General features: G+C 33.6%; 1 protein-coding gene and 1 long non-coding RNA gene across 2 annotated transcripts in view; both read left to right on the top strand.

The window, feature by feature from the left end:
• The window catches only part of LOC126697207 (U-box domain-containing protein 14), a 70009-nt gene that overhangs the window by 19189 nt on the left and 26845 nt on the right, over nucleotides 1-23975 (top strand). The window lies entirely within an intron of this gene.
• LOC126697212 (uncharacterized) lies at nucleotides 7515-18769 on the top strand. Its single transcript, XR_007646164.1, has 4 exons — nucleotides 7515-8194; nucleotides 8389-8420; nucleotides 9564-9614; nucleotides 17969-18769. It is a non-coding gene; the product is annotated as an uncharacterized LOC126697212 (long non-coding RNA).

The raw sequence follows: 23975 nt of genomic DNA, 5'->3' as shown, positions 1-23975 counted from the left end.
AATTTGTTTGAGCTATTCATAAAAATTACCGATAAATGTGATATAGTTATTAGCATATTTGCAAATATTATATAAGGCTGTGAGTTCCGGTTAATTCAACTAATAAAAGCCTTTAATGGTTAAATAAGAAATTATTTAGAATTTAGTCTCTGCTTACACCAAAAATCAAGTAATAATCTTAATTCATAGGTTAAAACTTTATTTAAAAAAAAAAAAAAAAAAAGACGGCCAACTATATAAGGAATTTTTTAAAAAAAATAAAAATTTAAGGTAAAATAATCTTGCAACAGACAAAACCGTACAAAGTACAATTCCATGAGTCAGTGTTTCTCTCTTGATTCATTTTAGTTTGTTTTTCTAGACAACTATTATGTCCCGTTTCGTACACCTACTCAAACACATGTTTTCTATTTTTAAACAATATTACATGTATTTCATACACTTTTTCATCCACACGTATTTTTATACATGTTTTCAGTTTTTAAGTGTATGTACCAAACACCTCCTATAACTCTCACAACTGACTCTGCAGCCACCCAACCTTTCCTAATGTCCCAAATTTGGCCAAAAATCCAATCGGTGCTCCAAATCAAACAAAATTAGAGCACCCCAAACAAACCCCCAAATTTCCCTCCAACACACTTCACTCTTTGCAGCTCGCAAGTACGTTTTCGCTCTTCATTTTGTTTTTGCTTCTTTTTTCTTTTCTTTTCTTATCTTTTCTCTCTACTTTTCTTCAGTCTGTGACCCGCCACTACCACCAAAATATCTTTCATATGGAATATAAATGACATTTTTTTTGTTATGAATTAAATATTTGTTTATTTTTGGTTATGCCATCTAACTATGAAATTTCTAATGCAGGAACTAGTTCCAAACGCAACCTGTGTAATCAGTACCATATTTGTATTCCATTTAACCTCATATGAAAACATGAAATCCTAAGTTTTTTTAGATTCCATTAATTTGTGATGGTTGCTTTGCTCTGTATTCCTAATTTGTTAGCACTATAGACGGTTTGCTTAGCTGATGTAATTTGTATTGGTGGTTTGTATTGTATTTTGTATAGTTGGAATCAGTATTGGTACAAGATGGTTGGTGTTTGGATTTTTCTTTTTTTCTTTTTTTAGGGGAGGGATTTTTTGTTTTGTTTTGTTTGGAAGATCTTTGTAATCTCAAAGCTTAGTTATGATGTACATCTAGTATAGGTCCTGTACACTGGGTGCAATCTTTTCTCTGAAAAACATTTGTTACCTACCAAAAAAAAAAAATATTGGTGTCTTGGGGCATGATTTGAAAACATAATTAGCTTTAGAAAAAAAATATATTTATTTATTTGTTTAAATTTATGTTTGGTTGCTGAGAGTGTGGAGGAAATGGATGGAGAATGGAAAGTTGAAGTTTTGTGTTTTATACTGTTGTGGGTTTTTTGGGAAGAGGGAGAAAGTTTGAATAGAAATATACTAATTTTGCATAAATCTAGATATGTTAGGTTGAGCTGAAAGGGAATTGACTTGTTTTACGTTTCGATTGATGTTTGGTTGCCGAGAAACTGGAGGGAAGAAGTAATAAAGGGAAATGCATGTTTTGGGCTTTACCATGTTGTGGTTTTGTGGGTTGGCTTTGTTTAAGAAGAGCTGAAATTCTGAACAATATGAAGTTTTAGTGAATAAGTCACCTACCTATCAAAAAAAACTATTTTAATTTCCTCTTTTTATATATATAAAAATGAACTGATATTATGTATGCATTTATGTACTCTACAAGAAAAAATGTTTATTGCAACGAAGAAAACCATTACAATAACATTAGAGTCATTACAATAGTTGATACAAGATGTTGCAATAAAATTTGAGGTAATAGGTTTATGCAATAAAAAATTTTGTTGCAATAAACTCCAAATATTTTAATAATAACTTTGATGCAATGATATATATATATATATATTGTTGCAATAAAAAATTTACTATTTCGAATATCTTGTAAGTATAGGCTATTACTTCACGAAACTTGTTGTAATAGAACAAAATAAGTCAAATTAAATTACTGCAATGATATCTTCATTGTAATAGATAATTAATTCATTTTGTCACTGCGATTGACTATTAAATAATTGATACAAAGTTATTGCAACGATATATTCATTGCAGTTACGTGTTTGTCGTTACAATAGATTGTAAAATAATTAATATCAAATTATTACAATGGTAACTTCGATGCAATAGTTATTAATTCGAAATTTTCGTTGCAATAGATTGCAAAAACAATTGGTATCAATTTATTGCAACGATTCTTTCATTTTAAGTTGTTGTAACAATTTTTCCTAATATATTAAAGTTTCTGTTGCAGCTAAAAATTATAAGTTATTGCAACTTATTATTGTTGATGCAATAATTTAACACTTTTAAGTTATTATTACAACCATTTTAACTTGTAGATGTGATATTTTGTCTAAAACTAATATATAAATATTTTGTTGTATTAACACTTGATGTAATAGACATTTTTTGTTGTAATAGTAGTTGATCTAATACTGTTCTGTGCATGGCACAGGTATTAGCTAGGGAGACAGAAGTAGAATAAGATCCGGCAGAACAGCCTGAAAGAGACTAAGATAACCAAAGTAGTAGAGGGCTAATTCCATGGCACAAAACGGTAGTGTGAGAAAGTGCAAGCCGAACATTTTGGTGACAGGGACACCCGGGACAGGCAAGGCAACGACATCATCTGCATTAACGAAGGCTACCCAGCTCTGCCGCATCATCGTCGGAGATTTGGTCAAGGAGAAGAACCTCCATGACGACTGGGACGACCAGCTTGATTGTTACCTCATCAATGAAGACCTCGTATTCCCATATAACCTTATTTCTTATTATAGTTTTCTCTATATATGCTGAGAATGCATACATGGCAGTTGGTTTTTCATATTGAAGAAAAAAAAATTTTGATACTGAAGGCATAATTTTGACCAAAAATTAGTTCAATGTTACAACACTCTAACATGTAACTCAAAATTTTCCACGTCACCTTCTTTTTTTTCTTTTTAACGTTTCACCACAATTTTTTTTGTTTAGTTTTAATGTTTCACTACAATTATTTTTGTTTAGTCCAAACTTAATAAGAAATGAAATTCTACCTTTCTAACAAATTCAACTTAAATTCAAATTCAAACGTTGATAATTTAACAAGGAGTGAAACTCTATCTCTCTAACAAATCTAACTTAAACTCGAACTCAAAGTACATAAATTTCTTATTTTGGTGTATTGCCATTCTTCATAGATAATTGATCAATTACCATTTCCTATGATAAACTCAATTAAATTTATGTCTCCCGTCTCTATGTTGTGTTCTTTTTTTTATGTTCCGCCATGATTTATTATAATTTCTCCAAAAAAAAAATGACTTACTTTAACTTTTTTTTTTTAATATCAAGTTTAAAAGGAAAAAAAAAAAATCACTCATCTCGCATAATACAGTAGATGGAGCATAGATTTAGAATATTAGACAAGTTTTTTGTTCGATAAAACCACATGGCTTCAGATTTTTGCGAGGTTAATCATGAACACTATAAAAACAGTGCAAATCCCAATATTTTTTTTAAAAAAAAGCCAAATAGAGGTATAAGCTCTTCTTCTATTATTTTCTTTTCCTCTACTTTGTTAAAAAAAAAATTTATTTTATGGTTTTTCAAGTTTTTTTTTTTTTAAAAGTAATTTTCGTACATGAACCACCAAACTCTCCTTAGGTTTTTTTTTTGCAAGATAAAAAAGCTTGTAATAATTAAAATTTAGGCTTCGTTTGGGAGTTCATAAGGGAATGGAATGGAATTATCACAAGGAAATGAAAATGAATAGAATGGAATGAAATGTATTTAAGTAAGGGAAATGAATTGAAATGAAATAGAATTAAGTAACCTTAATTGGATGTTTTAAAATTAAGAAATGGAATTAAATGAAAATGAATGGAATGTAAGTAATCTTATTTGGAAATAATATGAAGGGAATCGAATGGAATAATTTTATAATAATATTACTATTAGACCCATATTTTAAAATAAATGGTTAAATATATAGGGGTTTTGGGAGTTTTAGTAAAAAATTCATTAAATCTAATTTCATTTCCCCCATTCCTCCCAATTTTGGGAGGAATGAAAATTTGAAATTTTAAGAGAATAGAGAGGAATGGGTGTTTTTTCCTACTCATTCTATTCCCTTCCATTTAAACTCCCAAATAAGATAATAGATTTTTCATTCGCTCCATTAAAATTCTTAATTCCCAAACAAAAAAAAAGGGAATAATATTTTAAAATTATTCTTTTCATTTATTTCCATTCCATTCTCTCCTCTCCTTCCAAATGAGGCCTTAAGGTTACTGTTACTGTATATGTCCTTACTTCACCTCACGATATGAAAGTATATTAAGAGGAGGTATGACTTTCATTATTTCAACGTGGGCTCTTGCTCAACATTTTTTAGTGTGGGTTTGTGTACTTTTGCCTTATTTTTTGTAAGCCATTACATGTTCAAGTAATGACTTCTTCTTCAAATTGTAACATATATTGAAGTCATACAATAGCAAATCATGCAATGATATAGTTTTTTAGTCAATTTAAGATTTTTATAAAATTATTTTAATTTACCTCACAAATAGGTAGCGACTAGTTATCATTATTATTGACATTGTTTTGAAGAATCTAGTTTGTCTTTAAAAAACACGATTTTAAGTGTTGCAATATTTTAAAACCCGTTTGGTCACCGATTTTAAACACCAGTGTTTAGTGTTTAAACACTGAACACTTGTTAAAAAAAAAAAACATGTATTTGGTAGGGTATCTATGTTCAGTGTTGTTTGAACAATGTTGTTGAAAATATGGTTTTTAAACAATGTGTTTTGAAATCACTTGGGACCTATTTTTAAACAACAAACAACGCTTTCCAGTGGTAGCATCGTAAATACCTTCAAACCCGTGGGTCCCACCTGATATGACAAACCTTCTCTCTCTTCTCTTCTTCTCATTAAACCGCAGAGTATTAACTCTCACTAATCAACAACTCTTACCCATCAGCAGCAAAGCATTAACTCTCACCCATCAACAACTCTCATCGACCCATCTCACAAAACTCAACGAAACTCTCTTCTTCACAACGGATTAGAATTCAAAAGTCATCTCAAACCCATCAGCACCATAACTCACCGACCCATCAATGGCTTCTTGTAAAAGCTCTCTCCCTCACAACGCATCAGCAAAAGAAGTCAAACCCATTTAAATCCTTGCTCAGAAATAGGATTCTTCGCCCAACTGCCCCTCATAAAGATCCCCAACTATCACCAACCCAATCTAAGACTCTCGTCTTGTATGGATTTCACTCCGCCCATAGCTACTCTACGATGGTGTGGGTTTGGTTTTTTGCTATTAGGGAAGAGAAGGGAAAAAGATGGAACAATGATGAGAAAAGAAGGCAACGGGATAAAATGGATTTCTTCTCTCTCCTCAAATAAAAAATATTATTTTGTACATGGTGTATGTTTGGATTGCACTGAAAACTGAATTTTTCTTTGTGTTTAGCATTTTTTGTGGGTCTTGTGCACTGTTCACGGAACCCGCAAGTATGGAATTTAGCAAAAACAACTTTAAAATTGGGTCCCATAGCACTATTTACACATTTAAAAATTATTTTGTTACAATATTTTTAGTTTTTAGTTTTCAACAATAAGCAGTATCCATACAGACCTATGGTGTCAACTTTTTTAAAAATCAAACACACATACCAAACACATATTTTATGTTTTTCAAATACTGAAACATGTTATTTAAACCATGGTATCAAACACATTTTTTGTTTTATGAACACTAAAACACATGTTTCAATAACATTTTTGAAACTATCATTTTTACATCATTTTAACAATGATGTTTAGAATCTACTACCAAACAAGCCTTTAATAAATACATTAGATTTCCAAAATAACTTCAAAATAATATCAATATTAAAATGAAAAAAGCAGATTCAAAAAATCGTGGAAAAAGAAGAATAGAGAGAATTTAGAAATCCCCATGTACAGCACGTTACAACAATATACAAAAACATAAAATTTTCTCGATAACCAAACAAATAAATAAAGAAAATCCCACCACCACTGACACTATGACACAGTCCACATACAGCGAAAAAAAATTTTAAAAAGAAAATGAAAGTCTTCAAACAAACAAATCAGTTTTTGGTGTTTTCCATAGTTTTAAAAACCGGACTGAACCGACTGGTTCAACTTAGAACTGACTTTCAATCCGGTTCGATTATGGCAAAAAATCAAAATAGCTTAAAAACCGATAAATAATGCAAATCGACCTGTTCAACCTGAGAACCGAAAACCGGCGTGGTCAAACCGATTTTGCTCCTCAAAATAAACAACGTCGTTTTTGGCTTTTTGCTTCTCAAAATTAACTCTAAAGACTCACACCTAACTCCTAAACACTCTTATAGGGATGGCCATACCCATTGGGTAATGGATATCTTACCCTACCCGATCCAAATGTTTTGGGTAATACCCGATTCTTTATGAGTAAAACTTAATCGGGTGGGGTATGGATATTATCCGAATATTTCGGGTAGGGTATGGATATTATCCATACCCAACTCATATATATATAAAAAAAAAACCCTAACTCTCTCTCTCACTTGAGCCTCCATCCTCATCGTCACTCTTAGGGCTGTACACGGTGCGGTGTGGCCGGTTTTTGGGGGCTTTTTGTACCACACCTATAGGGTGCGGTTTCCCCTCAACCCTGACTGCACCTCACTTGTAGGGAGGTCGAAACCAGTCTACACAAGGTGCGGTTAGTTCGGTTAAAAAGCAACCCAAATATTAAAAAAAAAAATCTCAATTCACATCAAACAACCCATACAAAATTATCAAACAATCCAAATATTCATTAAAAAAAAAAAAAAAACAAACAAACAAACATATTCACAATATTTCTCAAATTCCCACACAAAATATCTCAAATAAATTTAAAATCTTTCTAAAAAGCATAGTTAGGCAAGGCATAGTTACTAGTTAGTATCTTAGGTCTCGAGCATCAACTAAATTACATACCTAATAGCAAGGAGAAGCATAGTAGCCTAGGTATTAACTACCAAAACCTTCTCTTAAAACTTCCAAAGAATAGCTATGAGAAATAGGAGAGAGGAGAGGAAGATGCTTGGAGAGTGGTCCGAATGGAGGCATTGAGCAGTAGAGGATGGTGGTTGTAAGTGGTGAAGGCTAAGGGGGGAGAGAGAGAGAGAGAGAGGCTGTGACCTGTGAGGAGAGAGAGAACGAGAGGCTGTTTGATATAAATGGGGGGAAATAAGAAATTTAACCTAACAGAAAACGAAGTCGTTCCATAGTTTTTAATTTTATTTTTTTTTAATTCCAAAACGACGTCGTTTTAGTATCAGAAATTTTAAAAAACAAAACCCAAAACGACTTCGTTTTATTACGTGTAAAACAACTTAACCCTAACTTCAATTTATTTTTCTTCTTCCTTCAGATCAGTCGCCGCTCCCTCTCTCTCGTCCTCTTCTTCTCAGACCTCTCTATGCCATTGAAACACACACACATACATATACATATATGTATATAGGCAGTTCATAAAAAAAAAAGCGGTGTGGTGCGGTTTTCATCGGTTGGCGAAACCCACCACCGCTCGTTGTACCTGGTGGCTTCGGTACTTGGAAAACGCTGCCGATCACTACACCGGACACCTGCGGTGGAGCTCTGAGATGGGCGGCTCGGTGCGGTGAGGGGCGGTTCCGTCGGTGGCGGGCGGTGGCTGAACAGGCCTAGTCACTCTCTCACTTTCTCTCACCAATATCCATACCCAACCCATATATAAAAAAAAAAACCCTAACTCTCTCACTTTCACTCACTCTCTCTCTCACTTGAGCCTCCATCCTCACCGTCACTCTCATCTGTCATCTCACGCCTCACTCTCTGAAAGCAAGCTCTCTCAAGCTCACCCTCTCTGAAATCTTGAATATCCCTCGCTCTCTCTGCCTCACTCTCACGGTCTCACCTCTGAATTTTTTTTTCCCTTCTCATCATTCCTCTCGGCGTCTGAAGCTGTATTCTGGGTTTTTTTTTTTTTTTTTTTCCTTCGCATAATCTTTCTCGCCCTCGCCCTCTCTGCTCTCTGCTTCTCGGCGTCTGAAGGTAATATTCTTTTCTTTTGATTACTTCATTTTGATTTTCTCGGTTCTGGTTTTTTTTTTTTTTTTTTTTGGCTTCATCGGGTAATGTAATAATTAATATTCTTTTCTTTTGATTTTGATTTTGATTACTTTATTTTGATCATTTTCTCTCTGTGTTTGTTTGTTTTTTTTTTTTTTTCCTCGGCTTCATCTCAGATTCTCAGTTCATGTTCTCGACTTCATCTCAGGTTCTCCTTCCGTGACTTCACAGATAGAATTCTCAGTTCATGTGAAGTCATTCTTTAATAAGTCACGGGTTTTAATATTCTGTAATGTTCATGGGTTTTGCTTGGGTTTTAATAAGTCACAGATAGAATTCTTTAAAAGACTTGATTGGTTTGGACTTGTTAACTCTGATATGAGATGGGTTTTGCTTGGTTGTTAATTCTTAATCTGTTTTTGTATTGCTTAAACATATAGTAATCTAGATGACTGGAATATGAGATTATGGATGTAATTCTTTGATTTTGATTTCTGATTTTATCCTATAATTTTTTTTTTTTTTTGGGGTAAATTTCATTATTATAGTTGATTTTTGAAGTTTTTGACTTTGATATCGGTTGGGTTTTGCTCAATCTAAATCTGGGTTCTATTTGAAAGTTAATTGAGGATTGGAAATTTTTTGTCTGCATAATGGTTTCTTCTGAGCTTAGGCACCTTATTATTTATTGATTTACATGCTTTATTTCAATTTGTTTTGCTCTGTTCTAAGCACCGTATTATTTATTTATTTACACCCTGCCTGCATAATTGTGTTTGGATTTTAAAGTTAATCATTAAGTATCATCAATGACCACTGTTTGTTTAGTGTTTTATTTTCTGTTTGTTGTTAAACTTAGTAGTTGTTTGCCATTTGGATGTAAATGTAATGACTAATGAACTTATTTACTTGGTTTTGTTGAAAGTTTATTATGTTAAAGATAATTGTTTTGTAATGTTATTATGATAAATTCTTTAAAAATATGTTATATAGTTATATACTTGTATATTTTTTTTAAGGAAACATATTTATTACTATTGGTTTGTTAGTTTTAGTGATGAGTTAGAAATATGAGAATTGGGTAATGAGTTTGAGTGATGAGATTTGAGTGTTGAGATATGAAAATTGAGTACTCTCTAAACCAAACATGGCCTATATGTTCTCTCTTTGTTTGCCTTCTTGGGTTTCCGTTAAGAAACTTAAGGAAAATACTGGAAAGTTATGTTATTGTCTTTTTATTTATTTATTTTTTGTGTGTGTGTGTTATTTATTTTCTCATGTGAAGTTGATTTTTGTATTTTTTTTGGTTCTTAAGAAGTGAATTTTTTTTTTTGGGTGTATGTGTGTGAAGGTATCATTGGATAAGAAGGAAAAAGAAACTGCTGTTCACTTTGCTAAGAGGGTGAGTCTCTGCTTGTAATTGATTTATTTATTTTTTGATAAGTACTGCTTGTAGTTGATTTATTTCTGTCATGTTCTTGAACTTTCATATATTCTTTTCTTCTTTCTATTCGTATCTCTTCTTGAGGTACTTGTACTCATATTAAGTGTCGAGTGTTCACCATCGTGAACATGATGTCCTTTTTATGAAATAAATTTGATTCCTATAAAAAAAAAAAAAAGCAATTATTTCACATCTCTTGTAAATTTCAAACACTTATTAAACTTGCATGGTTTTAATACAGAAATCCAAATGTTCAAAAGTTCTGCACATTTATGTTGTCACATTTTTAACCCATTGTACTAACAAAAACATAAAGTACTACACACAATTTCATAAAGGTAATAGAACACAAAAATAACACACAAACTTGAAAGAGTATGTCTTATTCTTTGAATCAATGCATATAGGTTGAAACAAAGGTTCCTCGTATTTTTGACCCCAGCCAACAGTTTTTTGTGATTTGGAACAACTATATAACTACGGCCCGCCATTTTGTCAATGTTCCTCAATAATTTGATTCAGTTGAAACTAGAAAGCCAGAATCTTAGTTAGAATGCCACAAATGCAGCTCCTCAAAAAGACACAATGGTTTATAGGATGTTAGCAAAATAACTATGATTTAAGTTATTGGTGTTTCAGATTACAATTTGTTAGTAAAAAGCCACTAAAAGCATCAAGTAAGCTTAGACCAAACAATCACAATAGAAATTTACCAAGAAAGTCACTAAATATGTTAATTTTTTTTGCTAGTGATTAACTAAAATATAATATAGATTCTGCTAATGATAAAATTTCTCGTAATCCTTAAAAGTCATTTGTTGGAGGAGGAATATCAAGACACACAAATTACTTCCAAGACCTAGAAATGTGATGCAATTGAAGATCACTTTTACAATTGCTATAACAACTAGGGCTGTCCAAGCAACCCGGAGACCCGGCCAAACCGACCAAACTGATCGGACCCGACCCGTCACGACCAAATCTGACACCTCCGGCGGTCGGTGATGGTTCCTATTCTCTAAAACCCGACTTCGGCGGGTTGAGTGGTGGGTTTCAGTCTCTAAAACCCGACTTCGGCGGGTTGAGTGGTGGGTTTCAGTCTTTCAAACCCGAGCCACCTGATCCGACCGACAAATGCTAAAAAAATGCCAAAATTTCCTAGATCCGGCGAGTTTCTGGTGTTCCTTAGCTCCGATCCGGCCACCCTTGGTCCTCCTTCGCTCAGATCCGATGGTATTTGCTCAGATTCACTCAAATTTGGCCAAGATCTACTCTCCTCCTTCGTCAGATTTTCTCAAATCCGGCGATATATGGTTAGATCTGATTCAGATTAGCGAAGATAGGCTTAGATCGGCGAAGATAGACTCAGATATTTGATTAAATCTGGCTATTCTTACTAAGATCGGCGAAACTCCGATCTACTTGAATCCGACGCCTTCAACTCAGATCGGCAAAGAAAGAACTTCTCCTCCGCCCGTCGTCACTCATCATTGAACTCGACCGACCCGACCGATCGCCCCCCGAGCCCGGCCGACCCGACCTGTGGTGGTTGGCGATTGGTTGTGGGTGTGTTTTTGTTCCACCCGATCTAAGCGAGCGGGTTGAGTCCGGGTTGGGCACAAACCCGACCCGGGTTAACATTGAAAGTACTGTTCATTTGCCTATTTGCACTGTTCATGGGACATGAACAATGCAAGAGGCGCTGGTTCTTAAAAAAACAAAAAGAAGAGGAAAACGTAAAACATTGAAACCTTTTCAGCCATTAAGTATGTATAATTCAATTTAAGTCTCAATTAGTCCAAAATGGACCGAATGAGACAAAAAACCTAAAGAACATAATTCGCCTATAACTACTTTCCCCTTTCTCTCTTGTAAGCTCACTCTCAAACATCCAAAAAAAGGAATTTCCACCTCCTTCTCTACCTGAACGTGGAAATCTCCTCCACTCAAACTAAGATGGTGATATCCAATGTAAGTTTAGTCGTTCCACAACATCCATCTCCTTTATGAAGATTGTTCTTAGTCTAGTTCTTAGTTGTTGTTGGCAAAGGAGTTGGTTCTGTTTTTAATAGTGTGTAGACTTGCTATCTTTTCAGGTTGTAAGCATTTAAAGCATGGAAAATTCTTGCTTTATGTGGGTAACATTGCAAATGATTGACCACCCGCAAGAAATTAGAGAGATAGTAGCACAACATAAGTGTTGGTCTAGGAGATTTTGTTTGCCTTGTTAGCTTCGACTAGTGTTGGATGCAATCCAAGATGCGCAAGTTGATGTATTTTTGCCGGTCGTCCTTTATGAATTTTTACCTAGTTGTTTCCAATTTCTTTAACTTTTTTATAATTTTTTTTAAATAAATTTTAATTAGGTTACCTAGTTGTTTCCAATCTTTTGTAGCTTTTGTTAGCACGTATTTCTGGGGAGATCACTTTGATGCAGTGAAGTTTTTCCAATTTTTTGTTACTCAAATGGGATTGTCTATATCAGAGGTTCAATCTAAAAAGAGGTTCAATCCAAAAAGGGGTTCAATCTCTGATACATCCATTCCCATTTAAATAACAAAAAAGTGGAAAAACTCCACTATATCAAATTGGTCTCCTTGGGAATATGTGCTAACAAAAGCTACAAAAGATTGGAAACAACCAGGTAACCTAAGTAGACTTTATTTAAAAAAATTATAAAAAAGTTAAAGGGATTGGAAACAACCAGGTAAAAATTCATAAAGGTCGACCGACGAAAATACATCCACTTGCTCATCTTGGATTGCATCCAACAATGGTCAAAGCAGACAAGGCAAACAAAATTCCCTAGACCGACACTTATGCCGTGCTACTATCTCTCTAATTTCCTGGGTGAGCAACCATATGCAATTTTGTCACCATAAAGCAAGAATTTCCCATGTTTTGAATGCCTACAACCTGAAAAGACAGCGAGTCTACACACTGTTAAAACCAGAGCCAACTCCTTTGCCAAAAACAACAAAGAACTATATTGAGAACAATCTTTGTAAAGGAGATGGATGGTGTGGAACGACTAAACTTACATTGGGTATCGCCATCTTAGTTTGAGCGGAGGAGCTTTCCACGTTCAGGTAGAGGAGGAGCTGGAAATTCCTTTTTTTGGATGTTTGGTAGTGAGCTTACAAGAGAGAAAGGGGAAAGTAGTTATAGGCGATTTCTCTCTTGTAAGCTCACTCTCAAACATCCAAAAAAAGGAATTTCCACCTCCTTCTCTACCTGAACGTGGAAAGCTCCTCCACTCAAAACTAAGATGGTGATACCCAATGTAAGTTTAGTCGTTCCACACCATCCATCTCCTTTATGAAGATTGTTCTTAGTCTAGTTCTTTGTTGTTGTTGGCAGAGTAGTTGGTTTTGTTTTCTATAGTGTGTAGACTTACTGTCTTTTCAAGTTGTAAGCATTTAAAACATGGAAAATTCTTGCTTTATGTAGGCAACATTGCAAATGGTTGAGCACCTGCAAGAAATTAGAGAGATAGTAGCACAACATAAGTGTTGGTCTAGGAGATTTTGTTTGCCTTGTTAGCTTCGACCAGTGTTGGATGCAATCCAAGATGAGCAAGTTGATGTATTTTCACCGGTCGACCTTTAGGAATTTTTACCTAGTTGTTTCCAATCTCTTTTAACTTTTTTATAATTTTCTTTTCAAAAAAATTCTAATTAGGTTACCTAGTTGTTTCCAATCTTTTGTAGCTTTTGTTAGCACGTATTTCTGGGGAGATCAATTTGATGTAGTGAAGTTTTTCAAATTTTTTGTTACTCAAATGAGATTGTCTATATCAGAGGTTCAATCTAAAAAGAGGTTCAATCCAAAAAGGGGTTCAATCTCTGATACATCCATTCCCATTTAAGTAACAAAAAAGTGGAAAAACTCCACTATATCAAATTGGTCTCCTTGGGAATATGTGCTAACAAAAGCTGCAAAAGATTGGAAACAATCAGGTAACCTAAGTAGAATTTATTTAAAAAAATTATAAAAAAGTTAAAAGAGATTGGAAACAACCAGGTAAAAATTCATAAAGGTCGACCGACGAAAATACATCCACTTGCTCATCTTGGATTGCATCCAACAATGGTCGAAGCAGAAAAGGCAAACAAAATTCCCTAGACCGACACTTATGCTGTGCTACTATCTCTCTAATTTCTTGCGTGTGAGCAACCATATGCAATTTTGTCTCCATAAAGCAAGAATTTCCCATGTTTTGAATGCCTACAACCTGAAAAGATAGCGAGTCTACACACTGTTAAAACCAGAGCCAACTCCTTTGCCAAAAACAACAAAGAACTATATTGAGAACAATCTTTGTAAAGGAGATGGATGATGTGGAACGACTAAACTTACATTGGGTATCGTCATCTTAGTTTGAGAGGAGGAGCTTTCCACGTTTAGGTAGAGGAGGAGCTGGAAATTCCTTTTTTTGGATGTTTGGTAGTGAGCTTACAAGAGAGAAAGGGGAAAGTAGTTATAGGTGATTTCTCTCTTGTAAGCTCACTCTCAAACATCCAAAAAAAGGAATTTCCACCTCCTCCTCTACCTGAACGTGGAAAGCTCCTCCACTCAAAACTAAGATAGTGATACCCACTGTAAGTTTAGTCGTTCCACACCATCCATATCCTTTATGAAGATTGTTCTTAGTCTAGTTCTTTGTTGTTGGCAGAGTAGTTGGTTCTGTTTTCTACGGTGTGTAGACTTGCTGTCTTTTCAAGTTGTAAGCATTTAAAACATGGAAAATTCTTGCTTTATGTGGGCAACATTGCAAATGGTTGAGCACCTGCAAGAAATTAGAGAGATAATAGCACAACATAAGTGTTGGTCTAGGAGATTTTGTTTGCCTTGTTAGCTTCGACCAGTGTTGGATACAATCCAAGATGAGCAAGTTGATGTATTTTCACCGGTCGACCTTTATGAATTTTTACCTAGTTGTTTCCAATCTCTTTAACTTTTTTATAATTTTTTTTAAAAAAAAATTCTAATTAGGTTACCTAGTTGTTTCCAATCTTTTGTAGCTTTTGTTAGCACGTATTTCTGGGGAGATCAATTTGATGCAGTGAAGTTTTTCCAATTTTTTGTTACTCAAATGAGATTGTCTATATCAGAGGTTCAATCTAAAAAGAGGTTCAATCCAAAAAGGGGTTCAATCTCTGATACATCCATTCCCATTTAAGTAACAAAAAAGTGAGAGAAAGGGGAAAGTAGTTATAGGCGATTTCTCTCTTGTAAGCTCACTCTCAAACATCCAAAAAAAGGAATTTCCACCTCCTTCTTTACCTGAACATGGAAAGCTCCTCCACTCAAAACTAAGATGGTGATACCCAATGTAAGTTTAGTTGTTCCACACCATCCATCTCCTTTATGAAGATTGTTCTTAGTCTAGTTCTTTGTTGTTGTTGGCAGAGTAGTTGGTTCTGTTTTCTACAGTGTGTAGACTTGCTGTCTTTTCAAGTTGTAAGCATTTAAAACATGGAAAATTCTTGCTTTATGTGGGCAACATTGCAAATGGTTGAGCACCTGCAAGAAATTAGAGAGATAGTAGCACAACATAAGTGTTGGTCTAGGAGATTTTGTTTGCCTTGTTAGCTTCAACCAGTGTTGGATGCAATCCAAGATGAGCAAGTTGATGTATTTTCACCGGTTGACCTTTAGGAATTTTTACCTAGTTGTTTCCAATCTCTTTAACTTTTTTATAATTTTTTTTTAAAATAAATTCTAATTAGGTTACCTAGTTGTTTCCAATCTTTTGTAGCTTTTGTTAGCATGTATTTCTGGGGAGATCAATTTGATGCAGTGAAGTTTTTCCAATTTTTTGTTACTCAAATGGGATTGTCTATATCAGAGGTTCAATCTAAAAAGAGGTTCAATCCAAAAAGGGGTTCAATCTCTGATACATCCATTCCCATTTAAGTAACAAAAAAGTGGAAAAACTCCATTATATCAAATTGGTCTCCTTGGGAATATGTGCTAACAAAAGCTCCAAAAGATTGGAAACAAACAGGTAACCTAAGTAGAATTTATTTAAAAAAATTATAAAAAAGTTAAAGAGATTGGAAACGACTAGGTAAAAATTCATAAAGGTCGACCGACGAAAATACATCAATTTGCTCATCTTGGATTGCATCCAACAATTGTCGAAGCAGACAAGGCAAACAAAATTCCCTAGACCGACACTTATGCCGTGCTACTATCTCTCTAATTTCTTGGGTGAGCAACCATATGCAATTTTGTCACCATAAAGCAAGAACTTCCCATGTTTTGAATGCCTATAACCTGAAAAGACAGGGAGTCTACACATTGTTAAAACCAGAGCCAACTCCTCTGCCAAAAACAACAAAGAACTATATTGAGAACAATCTTTGTAAAGGAGATGGATGGTGTGGAATGACTAAACTTACATTGGGTATCGCCATCTTAGTTTGAGCGGAGGAGCTTTCCACGTTCAGGTAGAGGAGGAGCTGGAAATTCCTTTTTTTGGATGTTTGGTAGTGAGCTTACAAGAGAGAAAGGGGAAAGTAGTTATAGGCGATTTCTCTCTTGTAAGCTCACTCTCAAACATCCAAAAAAAGGAATTTCCACCTCCTTCTCTACCTGAACGTGGAAAGCTCCTCCACTCAAAACTAAGATGGTGATACCCAATGTAAGTTTAGTTGTTCCACACCATCCATCTCCTTTATGAAGATTGTTCTTAGTCTAGTTCTTTGTTGTTGTTGGCAGAGTAGTTGGTTCTGTTTTCTATAGTGTGTAGACTTGCTGTCTTTTCAAGTTGTAAGCATTTAAAACATGGAAAATTCTTGCTTTATGTTGGCAACATTGCAAATGGTTGAGCACCTGCAAGAAATTAGAGAGATAGTAGCACAACATAAGTGTTGGTCTAGGAGATTTTGTTTGCCTTGTTAGCTTTGACCAGTGTTGGATGCAATCCAAGATGAGCAAGTTGATGTATTTTCGCCAGTCGACCTTTATGAATTTTTACCTAGTTGCTTCCAATCTCTTTAACTTTTTTATAATTTTTTTTTTAAATATATTCTAATTAGGTTACCTAGTTGTTTCCAATCTTTTGTAGCTTTTGTTAGCACGTATTTTTGGGGAGATCAATTTGATGCAGTGAAGTTTTTCCAATTTTTTGTTACTCAAATGGGATTGGCTATATCAGAGGTTCAATCTAAAAAGAGGTTCAATCCAAAAAGGGGTTCAATCTCTGATACATCCATTCCCATTTAAGTAACAAAAAAGTGGAAAAACTCCACTATACCAAATTGGTCTCCTTGGGAATATGTGCTAACAAAAGCTGCAAAAGATTGGAAACAACCAGGTAACCTAAGTCGAATTTATTTAAAAAAATTATAAAAAAGTTAAAGAGATTGGAAACAACCAGGTAAAAATTCATAAAGGTTGACCGACGAAAGTACATCAACTTGCTCATCTTGGATTGCATCCAACAATTGTCGAAGCAGACAAGGCAAACAAAATTCCCTAGACCGACACTTATGCCGTGCTACTATCTCTCTAATTTCTTGCGTGTGAGCAACCATTTGCAATTTTTCCACCATAAAGCAAGAATTTCCCATGTTTTGAATGCCTACAACCTGAAAAGATAGCGAGTCTACACACTGTTAAAAACAATGCCAACTCCTTTGCCAAAAACAACGAAGAACTATATTGAGAACAATCTTTGTAAAGGAGATGGATGGTGTGGAACGACTAAACTTACATTGGGTATCGCTATCTTAGTTTGAGCGGAGGAGCTTACCACGTTCAGGTAGAGCAGGAGCTGGAAATTCCTTTTTTTGGTTGTTTGGTAGTGAGCTTACAAGAGAGAAGGGGGAAAGTAGTTATAGGCGAATTGTGTTCTTTCGGGTTTTTTGTCCCATTTGTTCTATTTTGGACGAATTGGGACTTAAATTGAATTATACATACTTAATACTTTTGATGTTCTTATTATTTGTGATAAAAACTTATGTATAATTTGAATTATAAGTTTAAAAAACTTATACTGAATATGTATCGGTCTATTATGATAATAAAAACTTATACTGAGTATGTATAATTTATTCTCTAAATTTTATCGTAGATAATTTGTTGTTTCTAAAAATTAAACAATTTTAAAAAGTAGTTTTCATTACTCTATTTTTACAAATATATAAGTTTATCGTTTTTTATTGATATTATTTTTTTATGAAATGGTCCATATTCTTCTAACTATTGTTAGTATGCATTATATATTTTTAATTTCTTTTGGTAGAATTAAAATTTCTAAGTTTCAAAGTTCTTATTCAAATTCTCATTCTCTTAATTTTCAGCTTCTCATTTCTTCAAATTTACAAGTTCAGAGACAAGCATCCAAAGGTTCTCGGTTCCCTTGGAGAGTGCCCCTATACTAGCAACTTAGGTCTAAACACAAGGATTTTGTTAGTCAACTTGAAGTTGGCTTGGGAATAGGGAATTTTCTGTTAAGTTTGCTGGCTGCAGTAATTTTGGATATGAAAAGTACCTCTGTTGCCTCTTTGACAAAGGTACGCCTCTTTGAATAGAGGGGTACGGTCAGAGACTTGATAAAGCTTGGTATGGCTGTTATATTCCTTCGTCTTCACCTTCGTCATATTGCCAAGGAGTGGTTCATTTGGACTCAGATAGTGTTCTTAAAGAACCAGATTTCCAAGTGGAAGGCAGATCTGGCTTTCATGCTGTTAGAGAGGGTTCAGTTGCAAGAAAGTATTCCAGATGAGGCAATCTTGAACGGTGATGCCACCTATGTCTTGCTTTGATCTTCATTTCTCTTTTATCTATTGGGTTCATGTATGTTGTTGGAAACTGGTTTTGTGAGCTAGTTGTAATGTGTGGTGGGGCTGCTCCCTAGGATGATATTTTTCCTTGTTTCTAGGCTATGGGTATGTACTTAGGCTGCACTTAAACCACTTTTAATATATTTTGCTTTTGATCAGCTTGCTACAATTGGTTAGTGTAGCTCATATTTTGTAAGGAAGCATGATAAATTACATGCATTTGGAATTGAAAAGCTACTTGTGCCTCGTGAATGTGCATAGATTTACATTCAGGCACCTAGTGAATGAGTTGTACCTTCCTTTGACAGGTTGTGAATATGTCTTGTTGTGGGAATGGCTTGTATTGACAGGTTATATATCTTGTGATTTTGAACACATTCGCTAAGTATTGCAGAACACGTTCTTGGGATATTTAAAGATCCCACAAGAGAATGAGCAACCTTTGCAAATACAAATTATGCAATTAGGATAAGGGGAATGCAATTACATCCAGTAGGGATGACAAATCTATCTAACGATTATTAGGTATCTTACTGGAGCTGAATATTTTGCCATCAGTCAAAAGGTGTGGTTTTGCCTAAGGCAAACATCTCAGAATCGGACATTACGTATAAACTGAGAGCAATGGCGCTTGTTGACAAAATGTGAAAACAAATGATGCACAACAGATAAAACGTTGGTGAATGATAGTCTCGTGTGTTAATGCGTTTGCCTAAGGCTACTTGCCTACTGGAGCATTTTGCTTAGTGGTGCAACAAATGAAGCCCCTAGTTTACAGAACGCTCAAATAACACAAACAAGGCTAACCGTGATTTTAGACGGCAAGTTGAGGTAGTCATCCCTAATTGTTGTTCATGAACCGAATGAATAACAATGATATACATGTGCAGATTGATGGAGGAATGGGCTTTATAAACCATAAAGTAGATCCGTAGGATTATTTTTAAAATAATGTGAACTCTTCTTCTTCTAAGTTCTAATATTCTTTCATAAACATCTTTTAATATTTTCAATGGAAATGTTTGGCGTTCCAATCCTAATTAGCATCTTCTAGTGCTTTCAATAAAAACATCAAGAGTTTAAATCCCTCATCCTCCAACTATCGAATCATTAAATTAAAAAAAAAAAATCAGTTTTCAATTTTTATGAATCTCAAAATTAACCTCTGAAATAAAATAACAAAGAAACAATGTAGATTTTAAAAAACTAGGGGATAGGAAATGAGGGAGGAAAAATGGGTAATGATGTATTTAGTTAGGAGAGGAAATGGGGAGAGAAAATGGTGGGGTTTGATAGTTTTCTCCTTGGGCCCACAAAAACTCAACCCCCCAAAATGGAGAGAAAATGGGGAAGAAGAGGGGGGTTGATGGAAATTACCCATCTACCCCTAGTCCTCCCTCACATATATGTAATGTTGATTTTTTTTTTTTTAATTTTTATTCTTTTTTTAAAAAAAAATCTTTTTCTTACATGTTTGGCTTTATTCAATGTACCCCAACTTCGGTTTTTTCCCCTAATAAAAATATATTTCTTTAAAAAAAAATTATCTACTAGGGACATGAAAGTAAATGTAAACAATTTACATTTTCTATTCTCTCATTTTTTTTCCTCAACCAAATAAAAGAGTTTTTCATTACTCCACATTTTCACCCCTCCAAACCAAACAACATAAGGGAAAACTAAAATTTTTTTCCATCCTCACCTTATTTTCTATCCCTCACTTTTTTATCCTCCCAGCCAAACGAATCGTTAGTTATCCTTTTGCAATTTGTAGAGAAAATGACAAAATAAATATGTAAAGGAAAATGCTTTTTGTAATAATTTTATGTAAAAACACTTCAACCCTAGCGGGTTTCCTCTTTTGTTGGATGACAGTGTTGAGGAGGATACTTACTAGTGATAATCTGAGAAAAAGAAGCTTTATCATAGTGGAATGGCATTGTATGTGTCGGCGTATCGAGGAAACTATGGATCATCTTTTGATTCATTGTGAGGGGGCACATTGGTTATGGAGTGTTATTTTTAGATCTTTCAGTGTTTCTTGGGTTTACCAGATGAGGGCGGTTGTTTTTTTGGATAGGGAAACATTTGTCAGCTTGGAACCCTTGTATGTGTCATGGATCATTTGGAGAGAGCTAATACTCGAACATTCGGGGACTTGGAGAGTTGGACCAGCTTATAGCCTTGTTTTTAGGCACTTAGTTTGATTAGTCTCATCTTTGGAAACTCACTTTTAGTAATTCCATTATAATGTTTATAGATTCTCTTTTTTCTTGTATGTCATTTTTTGTTTGTAATTATTTTGGCTACTTCATGCCTCTTTTTGCATGAGTTAGTCTTTTTTTTTTTCAACAATTTTTTAAAAAAAATTTATAAGAAAAAAAAAAAAAAAAAACTCTTCATTCAACTATGACATGAGAGTAGAAAGAATTAGTGTGTTCTCCTATCATTTATTTGTATTATTTAATAAAAGAGGGTCCTTTAATGAGAGATATTCTTCTTAAATTTTTTTAAGAGGAATTAGGTCATAACATTCTAAAAACGAACAGTAAAAGAGTTCAGCATTTAAATGACACTAAAAATTTAAGTAGATTTAAAAGTTAAGAACCTCAAAACGATCTCAGCAAACATTGCTCTGGTCTCTGCTTCTCTAGTTGGAAGTAAGTAGTACAACCAGCGTCTTAGGACTTGAAACTCTATGCTTTCGTGAAATCTAAAAGAAAATGAAATTAAGATCAATAAAAAATTATTAAGAATTGGTACAAAGAGAATCTCACAATGTTACAAGGCAATTTAAAAAATGAACAGATATTCATTAAAAAAAAAAACAAATATGATATAATAAGATTTTTTTATTCAACAATTACAATAATGTGGGTGGGAAAATTGGAAGGAAAAAGAAAAAAATGCCAAGGAGCTATGAGGTTCTTGACAATAAATTTAAGGAATGACAAGAATTGAGCTAATTAAAAGCGCATTTTCAAGACCGTCTTTTTAAAACCGCTGAGACATCCATTCCTTCAAGCTGGTAGGTAGTGGCCTTGGGATTAAGCTCAAGGGTAAAAGGAGGGGTCTTTTACTATTTTTTTTTTCTTTTTTAGAAACAAACATACACATAAGAAAAATAGAACTAGAGGTTCTAAGTTCTAACACAAACATACTTTATTCAAAAATCATGATAATTAAATACGGCAAATATACTTTGTATCATTTGCACCAAAAAAAAAAAAAAAAAGCTTTGAAAACAGAATATAGGCAACCAATCATACCCAAGTTAGATTGGCCACTAATCATACTTAAAAACTTATGAACAGTGACACTGACAGACTCTTCGGACCCCTTTTACACTAGAAATTTTTTGCATTTATCGCCACAAGGTTATTAAAGGGCTTGAGGGGATGTTAATAGTCCCGTTTAAATTTCCGAGTTAGGACCCAGAGGAAACCAATATCTTGCACTATTACACTTTCTCTAAACCCTGCCCTAATCTCTACCGTTGCATTATTGGCTGTATCTCTTACTTGTACTTTTATTATAAATTACTAAAAAAATTCCAAAGTGTGGCTGCATCTCTCGCCATCCATTGTTGATTATTTTCTCTGGGTCAGTTTGCTATTTTTAAATCCTTTTACATTCATCTGTTTACAATTTTGGAAAGGTAATATATTTCACTTTAGTTGCAGAACTTTTTTTTATTTTATATAAATAATAAAATTTATTAATAAAATATATTATTTCATGCTCACTATTGTGAGCACTCCTTAACCTAAAAGAATACAAAAAACTATGCATAGGATACAGGCGATTTTGTGAAATTTATAAGTGTGTTACAATTTGTTGTATGAACCCAATTAAAAAACGTTTTAATCAGTAATGCTTCCAATGGACATAATGTAATGCACTCTACAATTTTCAAAATTGAACATAATCGAAGTCTTATGATTATAGGACCACAGTAATGTGTGAAGTTAATTACACCACTGGGCACAATGTGAGGCACTCTAAAATTCAATATTGAATATTCTCTTAGCTTTCGTTTCGATATATTAATATTAGATTATTGTAAGTCATTGTCACTTGTAGTCACAGAATATATTTTTAGGTTATTCCTTTAAATATTAAATAAACAATCTACTGTAAGAAAGTTTATCTCTTCCTTAAAAAAAAAAAAGGGTTTAAATCAACATAATACAATCAGGTTGGAATGAGAAGTTACTGTTGAATACAGGGAAGGAGAGATTCTAATCAAAGGATCTATGCAAGAATTTATGCTCTATTTTTTTTTTTTCCCTTTCAAAAGAAAATTTATAACTATAATATTAAATAACTATAAGAACAAAAACGTTCGACAATATGAATATTAAAAAAAAAAAAAAATTCGAAATTGTTCAACAAACTTCCATATCCAGGATAGACAAACCCAACTGTAACATGTTTTAAGGTTTTTTTATTTTTTATTTTTTATTTTAATTATTTTATTTTCTGGGGTTCTTTCAGGTGGGATAAAGGTTTTATTTTATTTTATTTTATTTTATTTTATAATTTTATGATAAAGAGGGTTAGAGGGGCTTGCTAGCTTGTGGAAAGCATCCTGATTCACTTTTTTTTAGAGAGAGAGAGAGAGAGAAGGTGGGGGGTGGGGAGATTTTTCTTAGATTTGCCTTTTAAAAAAAATTTACAAATAAAATTATAACAATTCTAGAAAATTTATTGTTCTATGTTAACAAAAATTATTTATTTTTAGAGTTCTTTTGACTATAACAAAATCTAAGAACATTTTATTTTGAATTGTGGTGGGTTGGTATAATCTTTTATTTATTTATTTATTTTATTTTTATGTAGCAAGTATTTCTTCGTGGACGCACCAACAAGTAATGCTAAAAAAAAAAAAAGAGATGTGTTAGTGTTATTTTGTTTATTTATTATTTTTTATAAGTAAGAAAGATGTATATTCAAAAGGCTACTTTATGCATAAAGAGCACAAAGCAAACCAAAAATTATAAATAAAAGAAAGAACAAAGAAGAAAATCAATTACAAAAACGGAGAGAACAAAGGAAATAAGGGAAAGAATCACTAAATGTGAGTCGTGTGTTATGGGGCTAGTGTTATAGGGAGGGCAGTAACCATTTGTTTCTCCATTAAGATGTTGCTACTTGCTAGGGAGTCATGGTAGATGATTTTTTTCCTTGTTGGGAGTTTCTTCCAAGGGAGTCAATCTTGTACTGGAGGCTGTACCGGTTTGGCCAATGGAACGATATATTTCAGTACCAGTGTAATATTTCGGGTTTACCACTATTTTTTATATTTATAAATATAAATAAATATATAAATAATAAAAATAAAAGTTTACCATAAAACATTACCTTAATTCAAAACAAATTATTCATGGGTTTAGAGTTTAGCATCAACTTAAAAAAAAAAATAATAATAAAAAACAAAAAACTTAATTGTTCATTGCATATTAAGAAAACAAAATACAAAATTTTACATGCCCTGCAACTTCTAGCTTCGACTTAGATGAGA

This window comes from Quercus robur, chromosome 8, assembly GCF_932294415.1.
Source record: "Quercus robur chromosome 8, dhQueRobu3.1, whole genome shotgun sequence".
NCBI classification, from domain to species: Eukaryota; Viridiplantae; Streptophyta; class Magnoliopsida; order Fagales; family Fagaceae; genus Quercus; species Quercus robur.
Note: the sequence above shows the minus strand (reverse complement) of the source record. Positions and strands in the feature narration are given on the sequence as shown.